This window comes from Brachyhypopomus gauderio, chromosome 9, assembly GCF_052324685.1.
Source record: "Brachyhypopomus gauderio isolate BG-103 chromosome 9, BGAUD_0.2, whole genome shotgun sequence".
NCBI lineage: Eukaryota > Metazoa > Chordata > Actinopteri > Gymnotiformes > Hypopomidae > Brachyhypopomus > Brachyhypopomus gauderio.
This window is the reverse complement of record NC_135219.1, coordinates 24718233-24734274: the sequence shown is the minus strand read 5'-3', so window position 1 is coordinate 24734274 and position 16042 is coordinate 24718233.

Below are 16042 nucleotides of genomic sequence, written 5' to 3'. Positions count from 1 at the left end.
CTGCTTTGTGACAACAACTGTTGTAAAAAGCGCTATATAAATAAAATTTGATTGATTGATTGATTGAAATTATTTACATTCTCATATACATTACATTTACAATCATTTAAATGTTAAATATTCTTGTGAGCTGTACCCATTAAGCACACCTCAGACTTTAGATTTTTTAACTTTTAAACTATTAAAAACTATTAAAATTAAAATTAACATTGGTACATGAGACATTAATATTTTATTTTAACTTAACATCTCCTGCTAAACTGAATGACTTTTGCTTTAAATATGTCAAATTTTAGATTTGGGTGAGCTTAATAGGGCCGTTTATCCTATGTTCTGGTACTATTATTAGAGAAATCTTGGGCTTGGGAAGAGCTGTAAAATTTCTGGGAGGATCTACAATATGCAGGATTTGTGGATGCAGTCTTCAGGCATAAAGTCTGCTCTTTGTTACACATTGCTATTTCAGAAAAGTAACACAGTTTAAACATTTCTAAGGGAAATATAAATAAGCTCCTCCATGAATTCCAACATATGCTGGAGTTGTTGAGCATGTGCTACTAAGAGGTGTTGAGATGTGCTACTAAGAGTTGTTGAGATGTGCTACTAAGAGGTGTTGAGATGTGCTACTAAGAGGTGTTGAGATGTGCTACTAAGAGGTGTTGAGCATGTGCTACTAATAGTTGTTGAGCATGTGCTACTAAGAGGTGTTGAGATGTGCTACTAAGAGTTGTTGAGCATGTGCTACTAAGAGGTGTTGAGCATGTGCTACTAAGAGGTGTTGAGATGTGCTACTAAGAGGTGTTGAACATGTGCTACTAAGAGGTGTTGGGTATGTGCTACTAAGAGGTGTTGAGATGTGCTACTAAGAGGTGTTGAGCATGTGCTACTAAGAGTTGTTGAGCATGTGCTACTTACGCAGTAATACACAAGAGGGAGTGCTATAACGTGTAATATTGGCACTGCTGTGCTGCGGTTGTAGATCAGCACAGCAGTGCCAATATTACACGTTATAGCACGAATCTCGAGTGTATTATTGCGATTATACCACAGTACCATTATCGCTGTTTATTGAAAGATTTTGAGTTAAAGAGGACGAGAAAATACGACCTGTTTGGTTAAAAACACTCTGCCAGTTAAAATTGTTCCATTCAATGGCTCGCTGCTAAACTTACACAACACTGGAACAGCCTTACCCAATAAATATTATAGAGGTAAATATACACAAAAACAACTGTTGATAAAATTGTATTTATTAATAATAAAGTACAACAATTATTGATAATGGATTTTTAACCAGGATGTAAATACATTAAAGAGCTCAGGACGTTTGTTTTACGGTATTAACATCGTTTCTCTCGATTTCCAGCTCATCCAAATCATTGTTTGTAAGCATGACAAACCTTGGCTCATTGGAGGAATCAGGCTGGTCATTTATAGCTTCATCCTCCAGTTTCAGATTGAAACAAATACTTTTGAAGCCAATAGATTTAACGAACTCCCTGTAATTCATTTTGATAATGTTGCTGCTTGTTTGTAGTTGTGCTGTTTGGCTTGTAAACGCTGCTTCGTTGCTAGGTTACCTGTATGTGGCGGAGTAATACATGGAGAGCTTCGGTTAGAGTGCTACAACGTGTAATATTGGCACTCCTAGATCGCCTCTCAGTAGGGTCGGATCTAACTATAATAAGAGGTGTTGAGATGTGCTACTAAGAGATGTCCCTGAGAGGCAATGACTGATTGCAGATCCAGAACCTTAGCTGGGTCTACAGTAAAAGTTTTACATAATGCATCAGGGAGGGTGAGGATTCATAGGCAGACATTTATCATTATTAATTAAGATTCCAGGTGAACAGAGTGAAAAAACATGATCCAAACTTGACAAAAAAGAAGCAAGCAAGAACGCAATACAACTGGGCATAATAACAAGCAGCAGTGGGGAGAAATGAGAAGGAAGTAAAAGAGCAGATGGTGAGAAACAGCCTTAAAAAGGTCAGTAAAGGCAGTCAGTAAAAGTCATAACTACCACAAAAGCTGGGATTAACTTTTATAAGCAGGGAATAGAAAGTACGAAGCCATATTATATATCAGGGTTGCCAACTCTCACACATTGAGCGTGAGACACATGCATTTGACCGTCTTCACACGCTGTCACGCCACACTTCCGATATCTCACGCCGAAAAAAAATCTAGTTTATTTACCTCTGATCCACATCTATGATTCAATGAGTTACTAGTTTGCTCTGGCGCCAGTAACTCATTGACAATAACAATTTACAACAATTTACGTTCGCCACCCCCCCCAACCCCCCCGTCAACAATTTACACTCGCCACCCCCTGCAGGTTCAAATCTCACTCCAAGTGATCTTGAAAAGTTGGCAACCCTGTATATACACACACACACACACACACACCCACACACACATGCACACGCACACACACACACACACACACACACACACACACACACACACACACACACACACACACACACACACACACACAATGGAATTCCCCCTGATCTACAGGCACAGAACTGGTACAGTTGGACTGAAACATGCTAGAGTTTTTCTTTCTTTCTTTCTTTTTGTTTAGACTTGGGCCACATAATTACCTACAACTTAAATGATCTGGGGTGGGTTTCCCCGAAACGTTCGGAGCGCTAAGTACTTCGTAACCTCGTATGAAACGTACAAGGTTAAGAAGTACTTAGCGCTAAGAACGTTTCGGGAAACCCACCCCTGGTATTTAATTTATACCATAATTACAACAATTTCTTCCTTGAAGTATATATTCTTTTGCAGTGTTAATGGCAAGTCTCTTAAGCATACAGAAACTCTTTTAACACTTCTTCTGCTCATCACCATAGGAACTGATGATGAAGCTTACAGCATAAAATATGAATGAAATGAAATCCAATGTGTATATTAATATCTTCATTAAAATATGTATGTGTGCTCAGATACAGAACTAGAGAAATTAGTTGAGGACTTTGGGTGTAATTTGGGGCCTTGCCTATGATCACTAAATATATGTACTGGGTAATTGGGGTTAAAGAGGGGGGCAGTTGCAATTAAAATCTGCTTAAGCAAAAGCTGTGGAGGCGGTAACAGCCTCAGCACATACATATACCATTTATCACACTGCTTACTAAACACAGCACCTCTTTCATCCAGCCTTTATGGAGCATTAAACCTGCTGGTTGGGATTAGATGTACTAGAGGAGACTGCTGTAATGTAATTATTAGCACAAGTTTATTCCTGTCTGAGTGGGGCCATGATGTTTAGCAGAGTTCAGAGGTCATTACCAGGCCTTTAAACACACCGTTTATCAGCAAGCACTCTGGTGATAATTCTACTTCCACATAGACTTCAGTTTCCAATTAAAATATCTGGATGTAATACCCATTTCCCTAAGAAAATACCTTATTTGATTTAAAAATATGCACATAAATATGAAAACATGCCACTGAGTACCTTTTATTGAACAGCAGCACATTATAAATCATATAGTAATTTTTAGGACAGTACAAGTTTTTAAAATATTCTTATTTCCTTATTATGCTTATTAGGTAGAGTTTAATAACATGCATATGGTATATAAAATAATCTATCTCTAATCCTCCAACTCCTCTTCAGTTAGAATTAATGAATCAAGGTGGCTCTCTGACATTTGGAATGTAGAAGAATGGTTTTATCAGGAAATAATTATTAGTTTCACAGCACTGCCTCCCTCTCCTTTACTCCTCCACATGTCAGAGTTTGTCATGGTGTATGTGTATGCGTTCTCATAGCCACACCCATCATTCATTGTTAGTGTGTGTTTTTATGTACATTAGGTATATATTTAATTTAGACACATACTGTCCATGTTTCCCAGGTTTTATGTATTGGTGTCTTCTGTCTGTGCTACTTGGTTTTTTGGGTTTGTGTGTGGGCTGTCTCTGTTCTGTGTATCTCTGGTAAGTGTTACTGTTCACATTAATAAATCCCTTGAATGTCCACACCTGCATCCAGGCTCCAACACATACACAGTTGTATAGATACAGGGCTGGACTGGGACAAAAAATCGGCCCTGGCATTTTTGGTTTAGACCGGCCCCTCATAATTAGTGGAGCACAACCAACTTTTAATTTATGTATGTGGGGTACAATGTGGAAAAATAATTTAAAAATTACTGGTTAAAGTAATTGGATTCAATCTTAGCATTATTATATCACAATCACTTTTAAGATTTTATTGAAATCTTCTCTAATATGTATTTTCTGAATATCTCTGATAAAACAGCTCAATTCTAATTCTTCAGGTTAAAGGTGCTCCCTCCTTTAAACAGCTATAATATGTATTTGTATCTGGCTACAAACAGCTGCTTTATGAATTCATGCAACACAAACATGTCTTTAAAGCATTTGATACTGTTTTACTCTTATTCAGTGTGGGCATATCTTTTGCTAATATTACTTTTATATATATTTTGCACTCATGCTTAAATTGCAAAGCTTTTATTTATCATTTATACATTTTAAAATCTTAGCATAGAGCATAGAGGCTACAAATTCAAACTACTATGCAGCCTTTAAACACACCTTTAACCTAAATATCTAAAATGCTATAACCTAAAATGGACACTTGCAGCTCATCCAACACTTCTCAGTCTTGACCGTTTGCTATGTTATCAGAATAAGGGCGCGTGGCTGCCAGATTTTGGGAAGTATGCTAATTAATTCATTCATTAATTAATACTGATACTAATAAATCATCATTGCTCATCATTCTCATGTAATAAAGTCCCTGTGTTATCCTAACGTTACTACCTGCTTACGTACTACACTTTCCCTCTCAGTCTGTCCCTCGGTTTCTCTTTCACAAGCCTGCATCTCTCGCTGCTGGTCTCCCTGTCTGCTGCTGCTGTCTTCACCTACAGAGGACGCGGAGGCTACAGCAGCGAACATGTCTGTGGTTTTTACACATTTTGTAGCATCTACATTGAGACTCTTCAATTTCTTCACGCGTAACTTCTCCGCACCTCCTTTCTGCTTCTTCTGTTGCTCCATGCTGCCTCTCCTTTAACAACGCGCTCAACACTCAACGTAGCAGGAGTTACAGCGCACCACGCAGAGAAAGGGTGGGGCCACTTTCGTCCTATATCCTGATTGGTTCAGTCCACTGTCTATATTGAAGATGGGCCAATGGGCCGCCCCCTCTAAATTGTGGGCCGGTCTCTTAGAAAAAAACGGAAGGAAAAAAAAACTCCATCGGCCCCTGAGGACTGTCGGCCCACCGGGGCAAATGCCCGGTACACCAGATTACCAGTCCAGCCCTGTATAGATATCAAAAAGTGTTACCTAAGAGTGCAGTCTTCAACAGTAATGTCAACAGACTGAAGTTTTTACAGAGCATCTTTTTAACCAACGAATCTTGTATGTTTTACGTAGATTTACATTTGATTCTAGGAAGACGTTGCATCTTGCCATTGTTGCCATTAGTTTCTACTGTAGTTACAGAATGTATTAGCTTTGGCACTAAGACAATTTAAACATAGGTACTTAAAGCTAGTTAAACCAAATAATCACCATCAAGCTATCAAATGCAAGTGCTACCCATCAACACAATGCGTTTTCTTAATTTATTATAAACACTACATTGGTGGTTGTTCCTAAAACAATCAGAGGTAGTGAGTAGAGGTATGGATCCCAATATTGGCAATTCTAACTCTAAACAAGGACAGAATTCCCCAGATATGTTCATATACCCAAAACATTAACAGTAATATTGCCTGATGGAAAGAAACAGAATTGACTAACATTTCAATATATGGTGTCCCAAGAAACAACTAGAAAATCTCAATTCAGATCTATATTTGATCATATACTGTATGAGTAAGCTTGGTATGCTAGAGCTGTATCCCTCTAGAGCTGTATTCCCTATGTCTACCCTCTTAAATTAGACAAGGCTAAATGTATACTTAAGATTGTATAGCTCTGGAAATTAAAAATATCAACCATATGATGCAGAGCAGGTTTACTAATTTAATGTTTCTCTGATGTTCTGCAAGTGTGGTGTCTAGATGAGCCTGGTAACTGAGGAGATTGACATTTCAGTTGTGGCCTTAATTACCAGGCAGCTGTATTTTCTACAAAGTATGAAGTAATTACTGCCAGCTAAAATGCAGCCTCTTCTCCATTAAGGAGCATTAGGGATAACCTGAAGGAGAGAATTTGCAGCTCATTAATTACAGCCTATCAAATTTGGTATTACACTATTGTGCCTGAAGAGCTTTACAGGGCCAATGAATAAACTACATTTTGTTAATGATAGCTCATGGGTATTTTCCATTACACAACCATTAGTCACAAATGTTGTTCAGCAATTTTTGAGCATGGAGCTTAATTGAAAGTCCAAATCATAAGTTCAAATTTCAGGGATCAAGCACAATAAATAAATATTTAGGGTTGTATGCAGCTTCCTTTTAACAGTCCATATTTACTGGTCAACACTGATGTTTTTAAATGCGTGTGAGTTTATATTTGCACTGGTGCTTCAGTTAGTGGTAAGAAAAAGGCAGGTTGTAAATTTTTAAATAGGAAACAATTCCAGTACTGTCCCTGTCCACCATTATCACCATTATGTTTTTAGTTATTTTAATAACTTTGTTGCCATGGTACACTGCATACCGACTGCAGTCTTAGATAGGAGTTACTGCAACATGTAGGCCATTCTCAGTAAGGCAATAACAATAAAACATTTAGAAAAATTAATCTAACATATAAATACCATAATATGAGTGTGACATTGGTGAGACACAAGCTAGTGAGCGAAACATGTTCACTGATCACTCAAAGTGAAATGACACTAATTCAGTAACAAAGAATGAAATGTGTGCTAGTGGAGGTACATGCATAGTATTACAAATGGTAGCCTGATACCCTTCTAATAATTATATTCAAATGACCAGACCAGCGAATGAACGTTGAATGTTGAACTGTGAACGCTATTTATTACCTCTTCAGCATCAATGAGATGTACATAAAATACAGCGAAAGACCATGAATAATCAATCCAAACAGGAATTATGTTGATTCACTTATGACCACTAATAGACTAATTATATGGAAAACTAAACACAACACTATACAAAACAGTGCTGAAGATGCTTGGTATGTCCTTCTGACGTGTGTTCTGTGCCAAACTAAAATACTCAGCATATAGATCACCATCTCTAATCAATGTCAATATGTCAGTATGTCGATTCCATACGAACATTAAATCACAACTGATAAATTCAAAACATTAACAATAAACTAAAACACACACACAAGCAAAACAGCATACGACTGGAGGTATGCCCAGTACTCAGACGCGGAGTGGGTATTACATTAGCCAGTTCACTCAGGCAAAGAAAAATCACTTACAGCTTGAATCCCCTCACTCAGCAAAAAGACAACCTTGAAATGAAGAAAAATCTCATTCTCTTTCAAATACTGTTGATGAAGAAAACACCAATGAATCTTTGTCAGTGGATCCACAGAGCATGCCATTCACCCCTTCATCCTCCCAGAGTACCACAGGATGTCATTTTTCAAGAAAGTTAGATTTAGTCCTTTGATTTTCTAGCACTATGGGTGATTGCAAGATGTTTCACATGACCAAATGATAATGCAACCTTAGCACTTACATAAACTGACATACAAATCAAAACCTATACAGAAGTATAATAATTCAATGCTCCTAAAGTTTTTGAAGTGAAATTTAAAAATTACATTCCACTGTAACTTCAGTTACTTAGCTTCACAGTTTCTTTCGCTTAAGTTTCTCTCACCATCTGTCCATCTATCATCATGTCCATCTCCTTTGGCTGAGTCCGTCTGACTTGAACACTCTAGTCTAGAACATTTTTCTCTGAAAGTCCCTTCCCAGGTCAGTAAAAATGGACTGACACCTTTAACTCTTGTAACAGTTAAATTTGTAATGGTTAAATTTTGGTTGGGCATAAACTTTTAACCCAGCAAAATTAATTATCCAGTCAGGCCCTTTGTTTGTGTGGTATTTAGGTAGCATGCTTTGAACTATGCTATTGAACAAGCTTCTGGAGTGAGTGTCTGATGGCCTATTTAACCAAATCATAATTATAAAGAGTCAGTGGAATCAATAAATCACTTTTTGATTTCCCAATGGGTGTGATTCATGTTTAATGCAAAGAAATGTCACTCTATGCCTTCTGGAAGGCCAATATACGTCCCTGACTGCAAGAATGAATGGTAGGCTATGTTAACTCTTAAGGTTGACACATTATCTGTCTGAAGACAGACAGGAGATTTGAGTGAAATGGTGGCTAGTTTATTAGCTTTGCTTTTTTCAAGATATACTTTCAGTGGAAAGCAAAAAATTGCACAGAATGGTAGGCCAACACACTGAAAATGAAATGAATTTTTAATGACCACATTATTTCTTAATATGATTTATTGCTCATTGATACTGTGAGGTCTGACTCCAGTGCGGTTCCTCCGGCCGCCACTAGGAGCCCACGGGTCGGTTCCAGGCGGAGTCCTCACAATCAGCAGTGATCTGCTGCAGCTGTTTCCCTCCCTACTGTAGGGAGAGAGCTGTAGCAGGTCACTGCTGAATTGTTTGGTTTCTGTGCTGCTTGTTGCCAGCCAGGTTCTCTGTGTCTCCAGTCATGTTTGGTGTTTTGCCAACACTCTGCTTCTGATTTTCTCTTTGCTATTCGAGTACTTGCCTCCTGTGTTATTTTTTCTATCCATTTCAGATTTTATTTTGAGAAGGGTTTTTGTTGTTTTGGCAGCGTTTGCCTGCAGCCAGCGACTTCCCCTGGCATCCTTTGTTGGTTTGTTTGGTTTTGGGTATTTTCCCTTTCTTTTTACACGCTGAGGTTTTCGCATTATTTTCTTTTGCCTTTTGCACGTTTATCTCCCGTGCGCTTTTTTTCCACGATTGAGTTAATTTTTTTCTTTTCTCGTGTTGACTATTCCACATTTCCTTCTTTTGTTTTCTCTCTCTCTCCACCGTCCTTTACAGTGTTTCTTTCTCCTTTATCACTTGTTGGCGAGTTTATTACTTTACCTGCCTGCGTGAATCGGCACCATGGGCGTGGTAGTGGGGGGAAAAGTCGACCTGACTACCCAGGGCCCGAGTAGGGGCCCATTTTGCTCATTTACCTCGTTTACTGGCATTTATAGGGGCCCACTGACAATGAGACTGTACAGGGCCCAGAATTTGCTGCAACGATCCTGATCCGCACCTGGGTTTTTTGTTCATCGCTAAACCCGCTGTGGAATTCTTTGTGAAGTCCACCTTCTTACAGATACTATGGATAAACCTGTACTTGGTATTTGTGATGGTGAGGAGTGCAAAATAAAAAAAGCAAGTGATCACGCCAGTCTCAGGGGAAAGGGAGGATTTAATGAGTAAAGTGCACAAACTCCAAACCTGTGAACTAATCCAAATGAAGGATACAATAACCAGCAGTCAAATGTTACAAAGACAAGACATATATAAACATCCAGAGATGCTGAATATGTCATAATGTCATTGATCTCTCCGGGTCCTATTGCATTAATGAATGCCTGAAACACAGAAGGAGTGGTTGCTAGGCCATATGTAAGAACTGCTGTCCAGAGGCCATACCAAAGGCTGGTCTTTCATTAATCGCCAGTGGTGGAGCCTGTGCCACCCAATTTAACCACTGGCGATCGGTCAATCGTGACATAACACTTAATTTGTGTCCATTTTACACTCGCGACCCCCCCCCCCCGCGGTCGACAACTTGCACTCGCCCAATATCAAATCTCTTCCCAAGCGATCTTGGCAAACCTGAATATGTATTTCCTTTCATTCATCTTTTGTATATGGACCCCTCTGATAAAGCCCTTTGGCCACTCCTTGAAAAAAAAGTCTAGCTCCGCCACTGTTAATCGCCCTCAAATGGGCAAATGTCTAGTATCCATATGATTGTCAGTCTTTCTTTTTTAGGGGTAGCAGCGTGCCTTTTTCTGGGCTAAATACCTCTGCTAAATCTCAGTAAGATGCAGGGACTGGTTGAATGTGGTCAGTGTCTGGGTTTTCAACAGAAGTAGACCAGAGCATTAATGGCATGGATGAGAGGTAGAGTGCAGGGCAGTATGAGGACCATTTCAATACTGGGTGTTGGGCCATGAAATTAGTGGCTTGTGTTGTTAAGGTGATGGAGTGATTTGGGGAATTTATTAAATAAAATGAGAGGTGCTTATTGTGCAGGATGCTGGTTTGTAGGCATATCTGTAGTGTGAAATGTGAAGGGCACTACTAAATTAGCAAAATAAATTATTTCAGAGAACTAGCTTCACAAAAATTACACATTTGACAAATTTTAGAGAATGAATGCTACATTTCAGGATAAGTAACACTAAATATCTAAATTATCTAAATATTGTGGACCTCATTGAGCTAGCCAGCCATGCTAAGATAATAGCCTACCTCAGTGGAACGGTAAACACTATGGTGACCAAACGTCCGTATTTCCCGGGACATGTCCGTATTTCACGGCCGGCGTCCCGGGTTTTTTTTTTTAATGAGGAAATGTCCTGGTTTTTAAATTACCTTCATCGGGCCATTAATTCTACAGGCACTAGGACCCTGAGCACGGCGCTGCATGACACGGAATCCCTGAGCCTCATCAGTTGAGTCTCATTGTACTTAACTGGCGGACTGCAGACCGCGGACCGAGGCGGGAGAATTAATTATTTTAAAGCGGAGTGTTACGTTCCCCCCCGCTCAACAACTTACGTTCTAAGTTGTTATTTTAGTTGGATTAAGTTTGTTTCTAAGACAAATATAATTTGGGAAACGTGTCAGCCCAGATATGAATTCATTTTCAAAACACATACATACACGTGTAAATTTTATAAATGTACCCTGGTGCTGTTTTCAAGAGTAATGGAAAAGCATCATATGTGCCACATGCACCAAGAGCTTGTAAAGCAGTCATCAAAGTATGGCTTATTTATTCTGAACCACCACCACCCACAGTACAGACACAGCCACCATGGACGTAATTTTGATTTCAAAAGTGGGGGGGACATGGATTCGTCGCTATTTAAATATTTGGTTTTAACCGTAAAAACTGGGGGGGACCAAACCCGGCTTTTGAAAAAGTGGGGGGGACATGTCCCCCCCGTCCCCCCCCAAAATTACGTCCGTGACAGCCACTGTTCTCCTTGAGAATGAGGCACACAATGCCAAGTGATATGGGCTGTGAGGTTGGGTGAGCTTCCTGTGGTGCTGGAGAATGCTATGGATGTGTTGAAATGACAAGGGAGAGGCGTTTCCCCTTAACGAAAGGCTCTTCATTCTAGTGAGCAGCAACTACCGTCAACCAGGAACAGGGTTGCCAACCCTCACGCATTGAGCGTGAGACACACGCATTTGACCGTCTTCACACGCTCTCACGCCACACATCCGATTTCTTACGCTGAAAAAAAAATCTAGTTTATTTACCTCTGATCCACATCTATGATTCAGTGAGTTACTAGTTCGCTCTGGCGCCAACCACTGGCGATCGATCGCGATATAATACTTAATGTGTGTCCATTTTACACCCCGCCCGGTAACAATTTACGTTCACCACCACCCCCCCACCCCGCCCCCCCACTCGCCACCCACTCCAGGTTCAAATCTCACTCCAAGTGATCTTGAAAAGTTGGCAACCCTGCAGGAATCCAAGGTATAATCCATCCCTCAGTGGATACCCTGCTTAAGCCGCAGGCTCTACCATGCCTTGGGCACTAAAACACCACCTTCAGCTGTTTATAAAATCAAGGTAGTGCCGTCTCAGTGGTGAACAGATGGTGACCACACAGTACCCAAGGCTTTTGCCTTCCCTTTAAAACAAGTGAGACAAAAGCTACCTTAGCATGGTCAGCTGGTATGTGAAGCACAGGGTCCCCATCAAACCCCTCCAGAGTGTCAGTATGATATGACAGAGGGTAGTAGACTAGATGACACCAGGCAAGCACGTACACTTTTGGCAGAGGCAAACATGAGATTCAAGCAGCTAGGAAACCAATATTAACCTGTCTGGAGCTGTTGAATCTCCTGCCTCTGTTCCAACAGCTCCTGCTGTTGACACCACACGGCTGTCCCCTCAGGTTCAACACCTCCACCTGGTCCATGCTCCTCTCCATTGGCTTCTCGTCCTGTGACATGTCAGCAGTGCAGGGAAGCAAGATGCAAGAAGGAGAGTAAAACGGGTTTATCGATTACTCCAAGTAAAATTAAACTAATTTACCAACAATGGGATCAACAGAAACAAGAGAAAAAAACTCTCAGTCTCTCAGTGTATCTTGGCATAGCATCTGTCTAGGAGCAGGTTAATGTGACGCACTGTTGGAATGAACCCGTGAGGGTAAATAGCCCTGAAGAGATTGACAACAGTGGTACCTAGCCAGTATTTGAGTGGTGATGAGAGATGACGTGGCTTAGATGTATGCTGTGATCATTTGTGTGTGATCATTTGCTCCATCATTTGTGTGTGAAGGGTATGTGTGCTCACTGGTGTGTGTGCTCAGGGGTGTGTGTGCTAGCATGCACGTGCCTCTTTAAAGGCTGCATATTGGCCAGAACACAACATTGAGATAGTCAGGTATAAAACATTTGCTAGGGCTGGAGGAGGTACTGTGTTATTTTGACTTGTTATTTTGATTTGTAAATATTTATAAATTTCTATAAAAATCCTCTGCAGAGCCTGTCACACAAGGTGATTCTTGGTTTCTTGGTTTATTTATTGGCCCACTCATTGTAAACCCATCTGAACTGTTATTGACTCAGATTTATGTCAGCACAGGGTCCACCACAATTCTGCTTCACAAAACACTGAAAGTATACATGATGTAAAATTAAAGATGATCTGTATTACATGATCAGTATTACATAATCAGTTACAGTTACTTAGAAAAAAGACAGCAATTAGACTACTGGCACATTCAAAGCAAACGGTGATTACTATACCAAAATAAATAATCAGTTGTCATAATGTGATTTCACCACACAATGTGTCATGACACACACACAATAAAAAAATCAACAAAAATATTTAATTGAAGTCCACATTAAAGTCATCAAATCAGTTTTTACCTTTGTTAGAATAGCACTTAGAAATGTTTGTTTAGGTCTTGTCATGAAAGGCTTATGAAGGTGCTTTGTAGTTTTGCTCAATAAAGCATTACCAAATGTTTCCAATAATAAAACAACCTGTTATTAATTTTCACCATTGACTCCATGGTCATTCACAACCCATTTCACAAATTTTTGTAAAACAAACAAACACACATTTGCACATGCACACACTCAGAATAAGTAAACAGAACATACAACTTTCAATGAACAGGTACTCTTAAACAAGAGTTTACTGGAATGGTTTTGTTAAGATTTTCAATTAAAGCTATTGTTTCATATGTGTCAAAACAGTTATATTTCCCATGAAAAATATGAATTCACTATATTACATATACTGTATTTCCAATGCCTTATAAATACATATTCTCAAAGGTGTCTATGCTTTACAGACAAGTAAAAAATATGGAATGTAACAATTTCAAATTGTTTCCTTGTCCTTCCTTTAACTTTTAAGAGATATTGAAAGCGAATCTGAGATTGCAATAAATATTTGTACAGTCAGGTTATTGCAATAGATATTTGTACAGTCAGGTTGGTGCTCCCAAAGCAAGAATGTAAAACCTTGAAAGTATACAAGAAAGACAAAAGGATCCTGAACCACATCATGACCCCATCAACAGGGAGCACACACACACACACACACGCACACACACACACACAGGGAGCACACACACACGGTTTCATCAACAGGGAGCACACGCACACACACACACAGGCACACACACAGATGACCTTGTCTGGTCTCTTGCTGTATTACAAGCAAATCAGTTCATCCATACACATGGGCACTGCAATCTATGAAATAATCTGTAAAATACAAACAAGGTTAAATATGAACCCTCAGTCGGTTGTAAGCCTTATTTCCTTGAGAGTGCATTCATTGTGCTTTTATCTGAACATACAGAATGTGTTATGCAGGTGCGTTACTACATTACAAATTGACTCATGTTTACGTGTAACTAACAATAGAAATACTTATTAGATTGTTCCTAAGTTGTCAGAAGAGGTAAAAACAGACTTGTGTTTTGCTGTTGTATCTTTTTTCCGATGGTAGAGCATAAATCCATTTGCATGCATTTAAGAGTATCTCATTTGAACATTTGTATAGAAGTGCACAGACCTTTATGCTGAGAAATACATTTTTCATACTACCTTCAACGTAAAAGAACAAAAAATATTTCCAACCTTCAGATAAATGTGTATTGAAATTTCCATATTGTTTAGTCTTACGCCTCATTTGTTTTTGCATTAATTCAAAGTGCATTCTCTGTGTTTTTGGATCTAAATTAGTATGTCAGCATATAAAAAGAAAACAGACATAGTAGGATTACAGTGTGACATCCAACATAAGATCAGAGATGACATTTATTATTAGAACAACGCTTGCATACTCATTCAAACCCTTCATCCATGATACACAATGCAGCTGTCAGCCACACCAGAAAAGTGAACCTTAATTCAACACAAACATATTTTTTTCTCTGCTGTTCATATCATAACACAAGGGCTCTTGTACAGTGGATGCCCTGACATCGAATTGTTTTGATATTATTTTTGTCATGAACACACAGTTGTGTTCGAGGAGGTGACAGACAAGAGAGAGGTCACCTTAACTGTGATGTTTCATCATTGAAGGTCCCGTTGTGTGGGAGCGGGGGGGGGGGGGGGGGGGGGGGCTGGGGGCTGGGACTGACAGAGTAGAGCTATGAGCTGATCCGGACAATTACAGCAGATAAAAATGCCACAGATGCAGTACAGAGAGATGAGTCACTTAACCCCATCATCTTCGTCCACACCAGCCTCCAGCTCTGTCGCCTTTCTCCAGTAGAGCGCTGAGACTCTTGCATGTTCCCCAAATGTCAAGGGCATGATCAGCTCAGATACACTGCAGGAAACAATCCACCGCAGACTCGGGGGAGATTGAAATGAGACCCTTTGAGCAGGCCTTTGTTTTAGATTAGACCAGGAGGACAAGTCAAGAACACAATCTGGTTTCCTTAAAGGCTAGCAACACAGCGATATGAGTCCATATTTTTTTGCATGTTACACAACTAATTTTTGTGGAACTATTTATGAACTCTTAGTTGCTATGTGATGAATTTTAAATCACATAGCATGCCATTTAAAGCAGTGCACAAAACCTAGGTTGACTGTGGTGAGCTAAGTGAAGACAGACGCCCCTCTTGGAAGTGCTTATGTATAGGTTCATCATACCACAAGCTCTACAGTATTTGACTTGTTTACACTTTAGATCATACATTCCTTTATGGAGAAGAAAGCATTGCTGACAGGCTTATAACATGTTGTAGTAAATTCCTAGTCCTCTAAGGATTGTAGAGGATGTTTAATATCACTATTAATGATTAGGAATCACTACGAACAGAGAAAATGTATGTATAAATAGCTTCTTAAAAAAAGAAGAGGATGCTAACCTTGACAGTCTCCATTTTGTGCAACACCCTCTCAGACTCACTTCTGGAAGGTTTACTTTTTCTCTAATGCTATCAGTGTTTCTGTCAGGTACAGAGGATCTATGCTGTAATATCAGTCATCTGAAATGTGCTTCTCCAAAGTGTCCGCTTGCTCAGATCTATGAGGCAATATCAATATGAGGAGGCACAAGTTGACAACAGTGGTGAAATCATAAACTCACTCACCACGAACAATGATGGGCTGGAATTACGTTGAATTAATTGTTCAGATTTGGGAAAAAAAGCAAAATTGTAATGCAGAGGAGCCACAGGAAATATCAAAAGATTATTGGGATGTTGCCAAGAATTTAGATCAGAATGAACACAGTCTAAACACAGACAGAAAAATACATAATTGCAGAAAAATCTATAATCAACTCCAGGACAAAAGCAGAGGCAATAC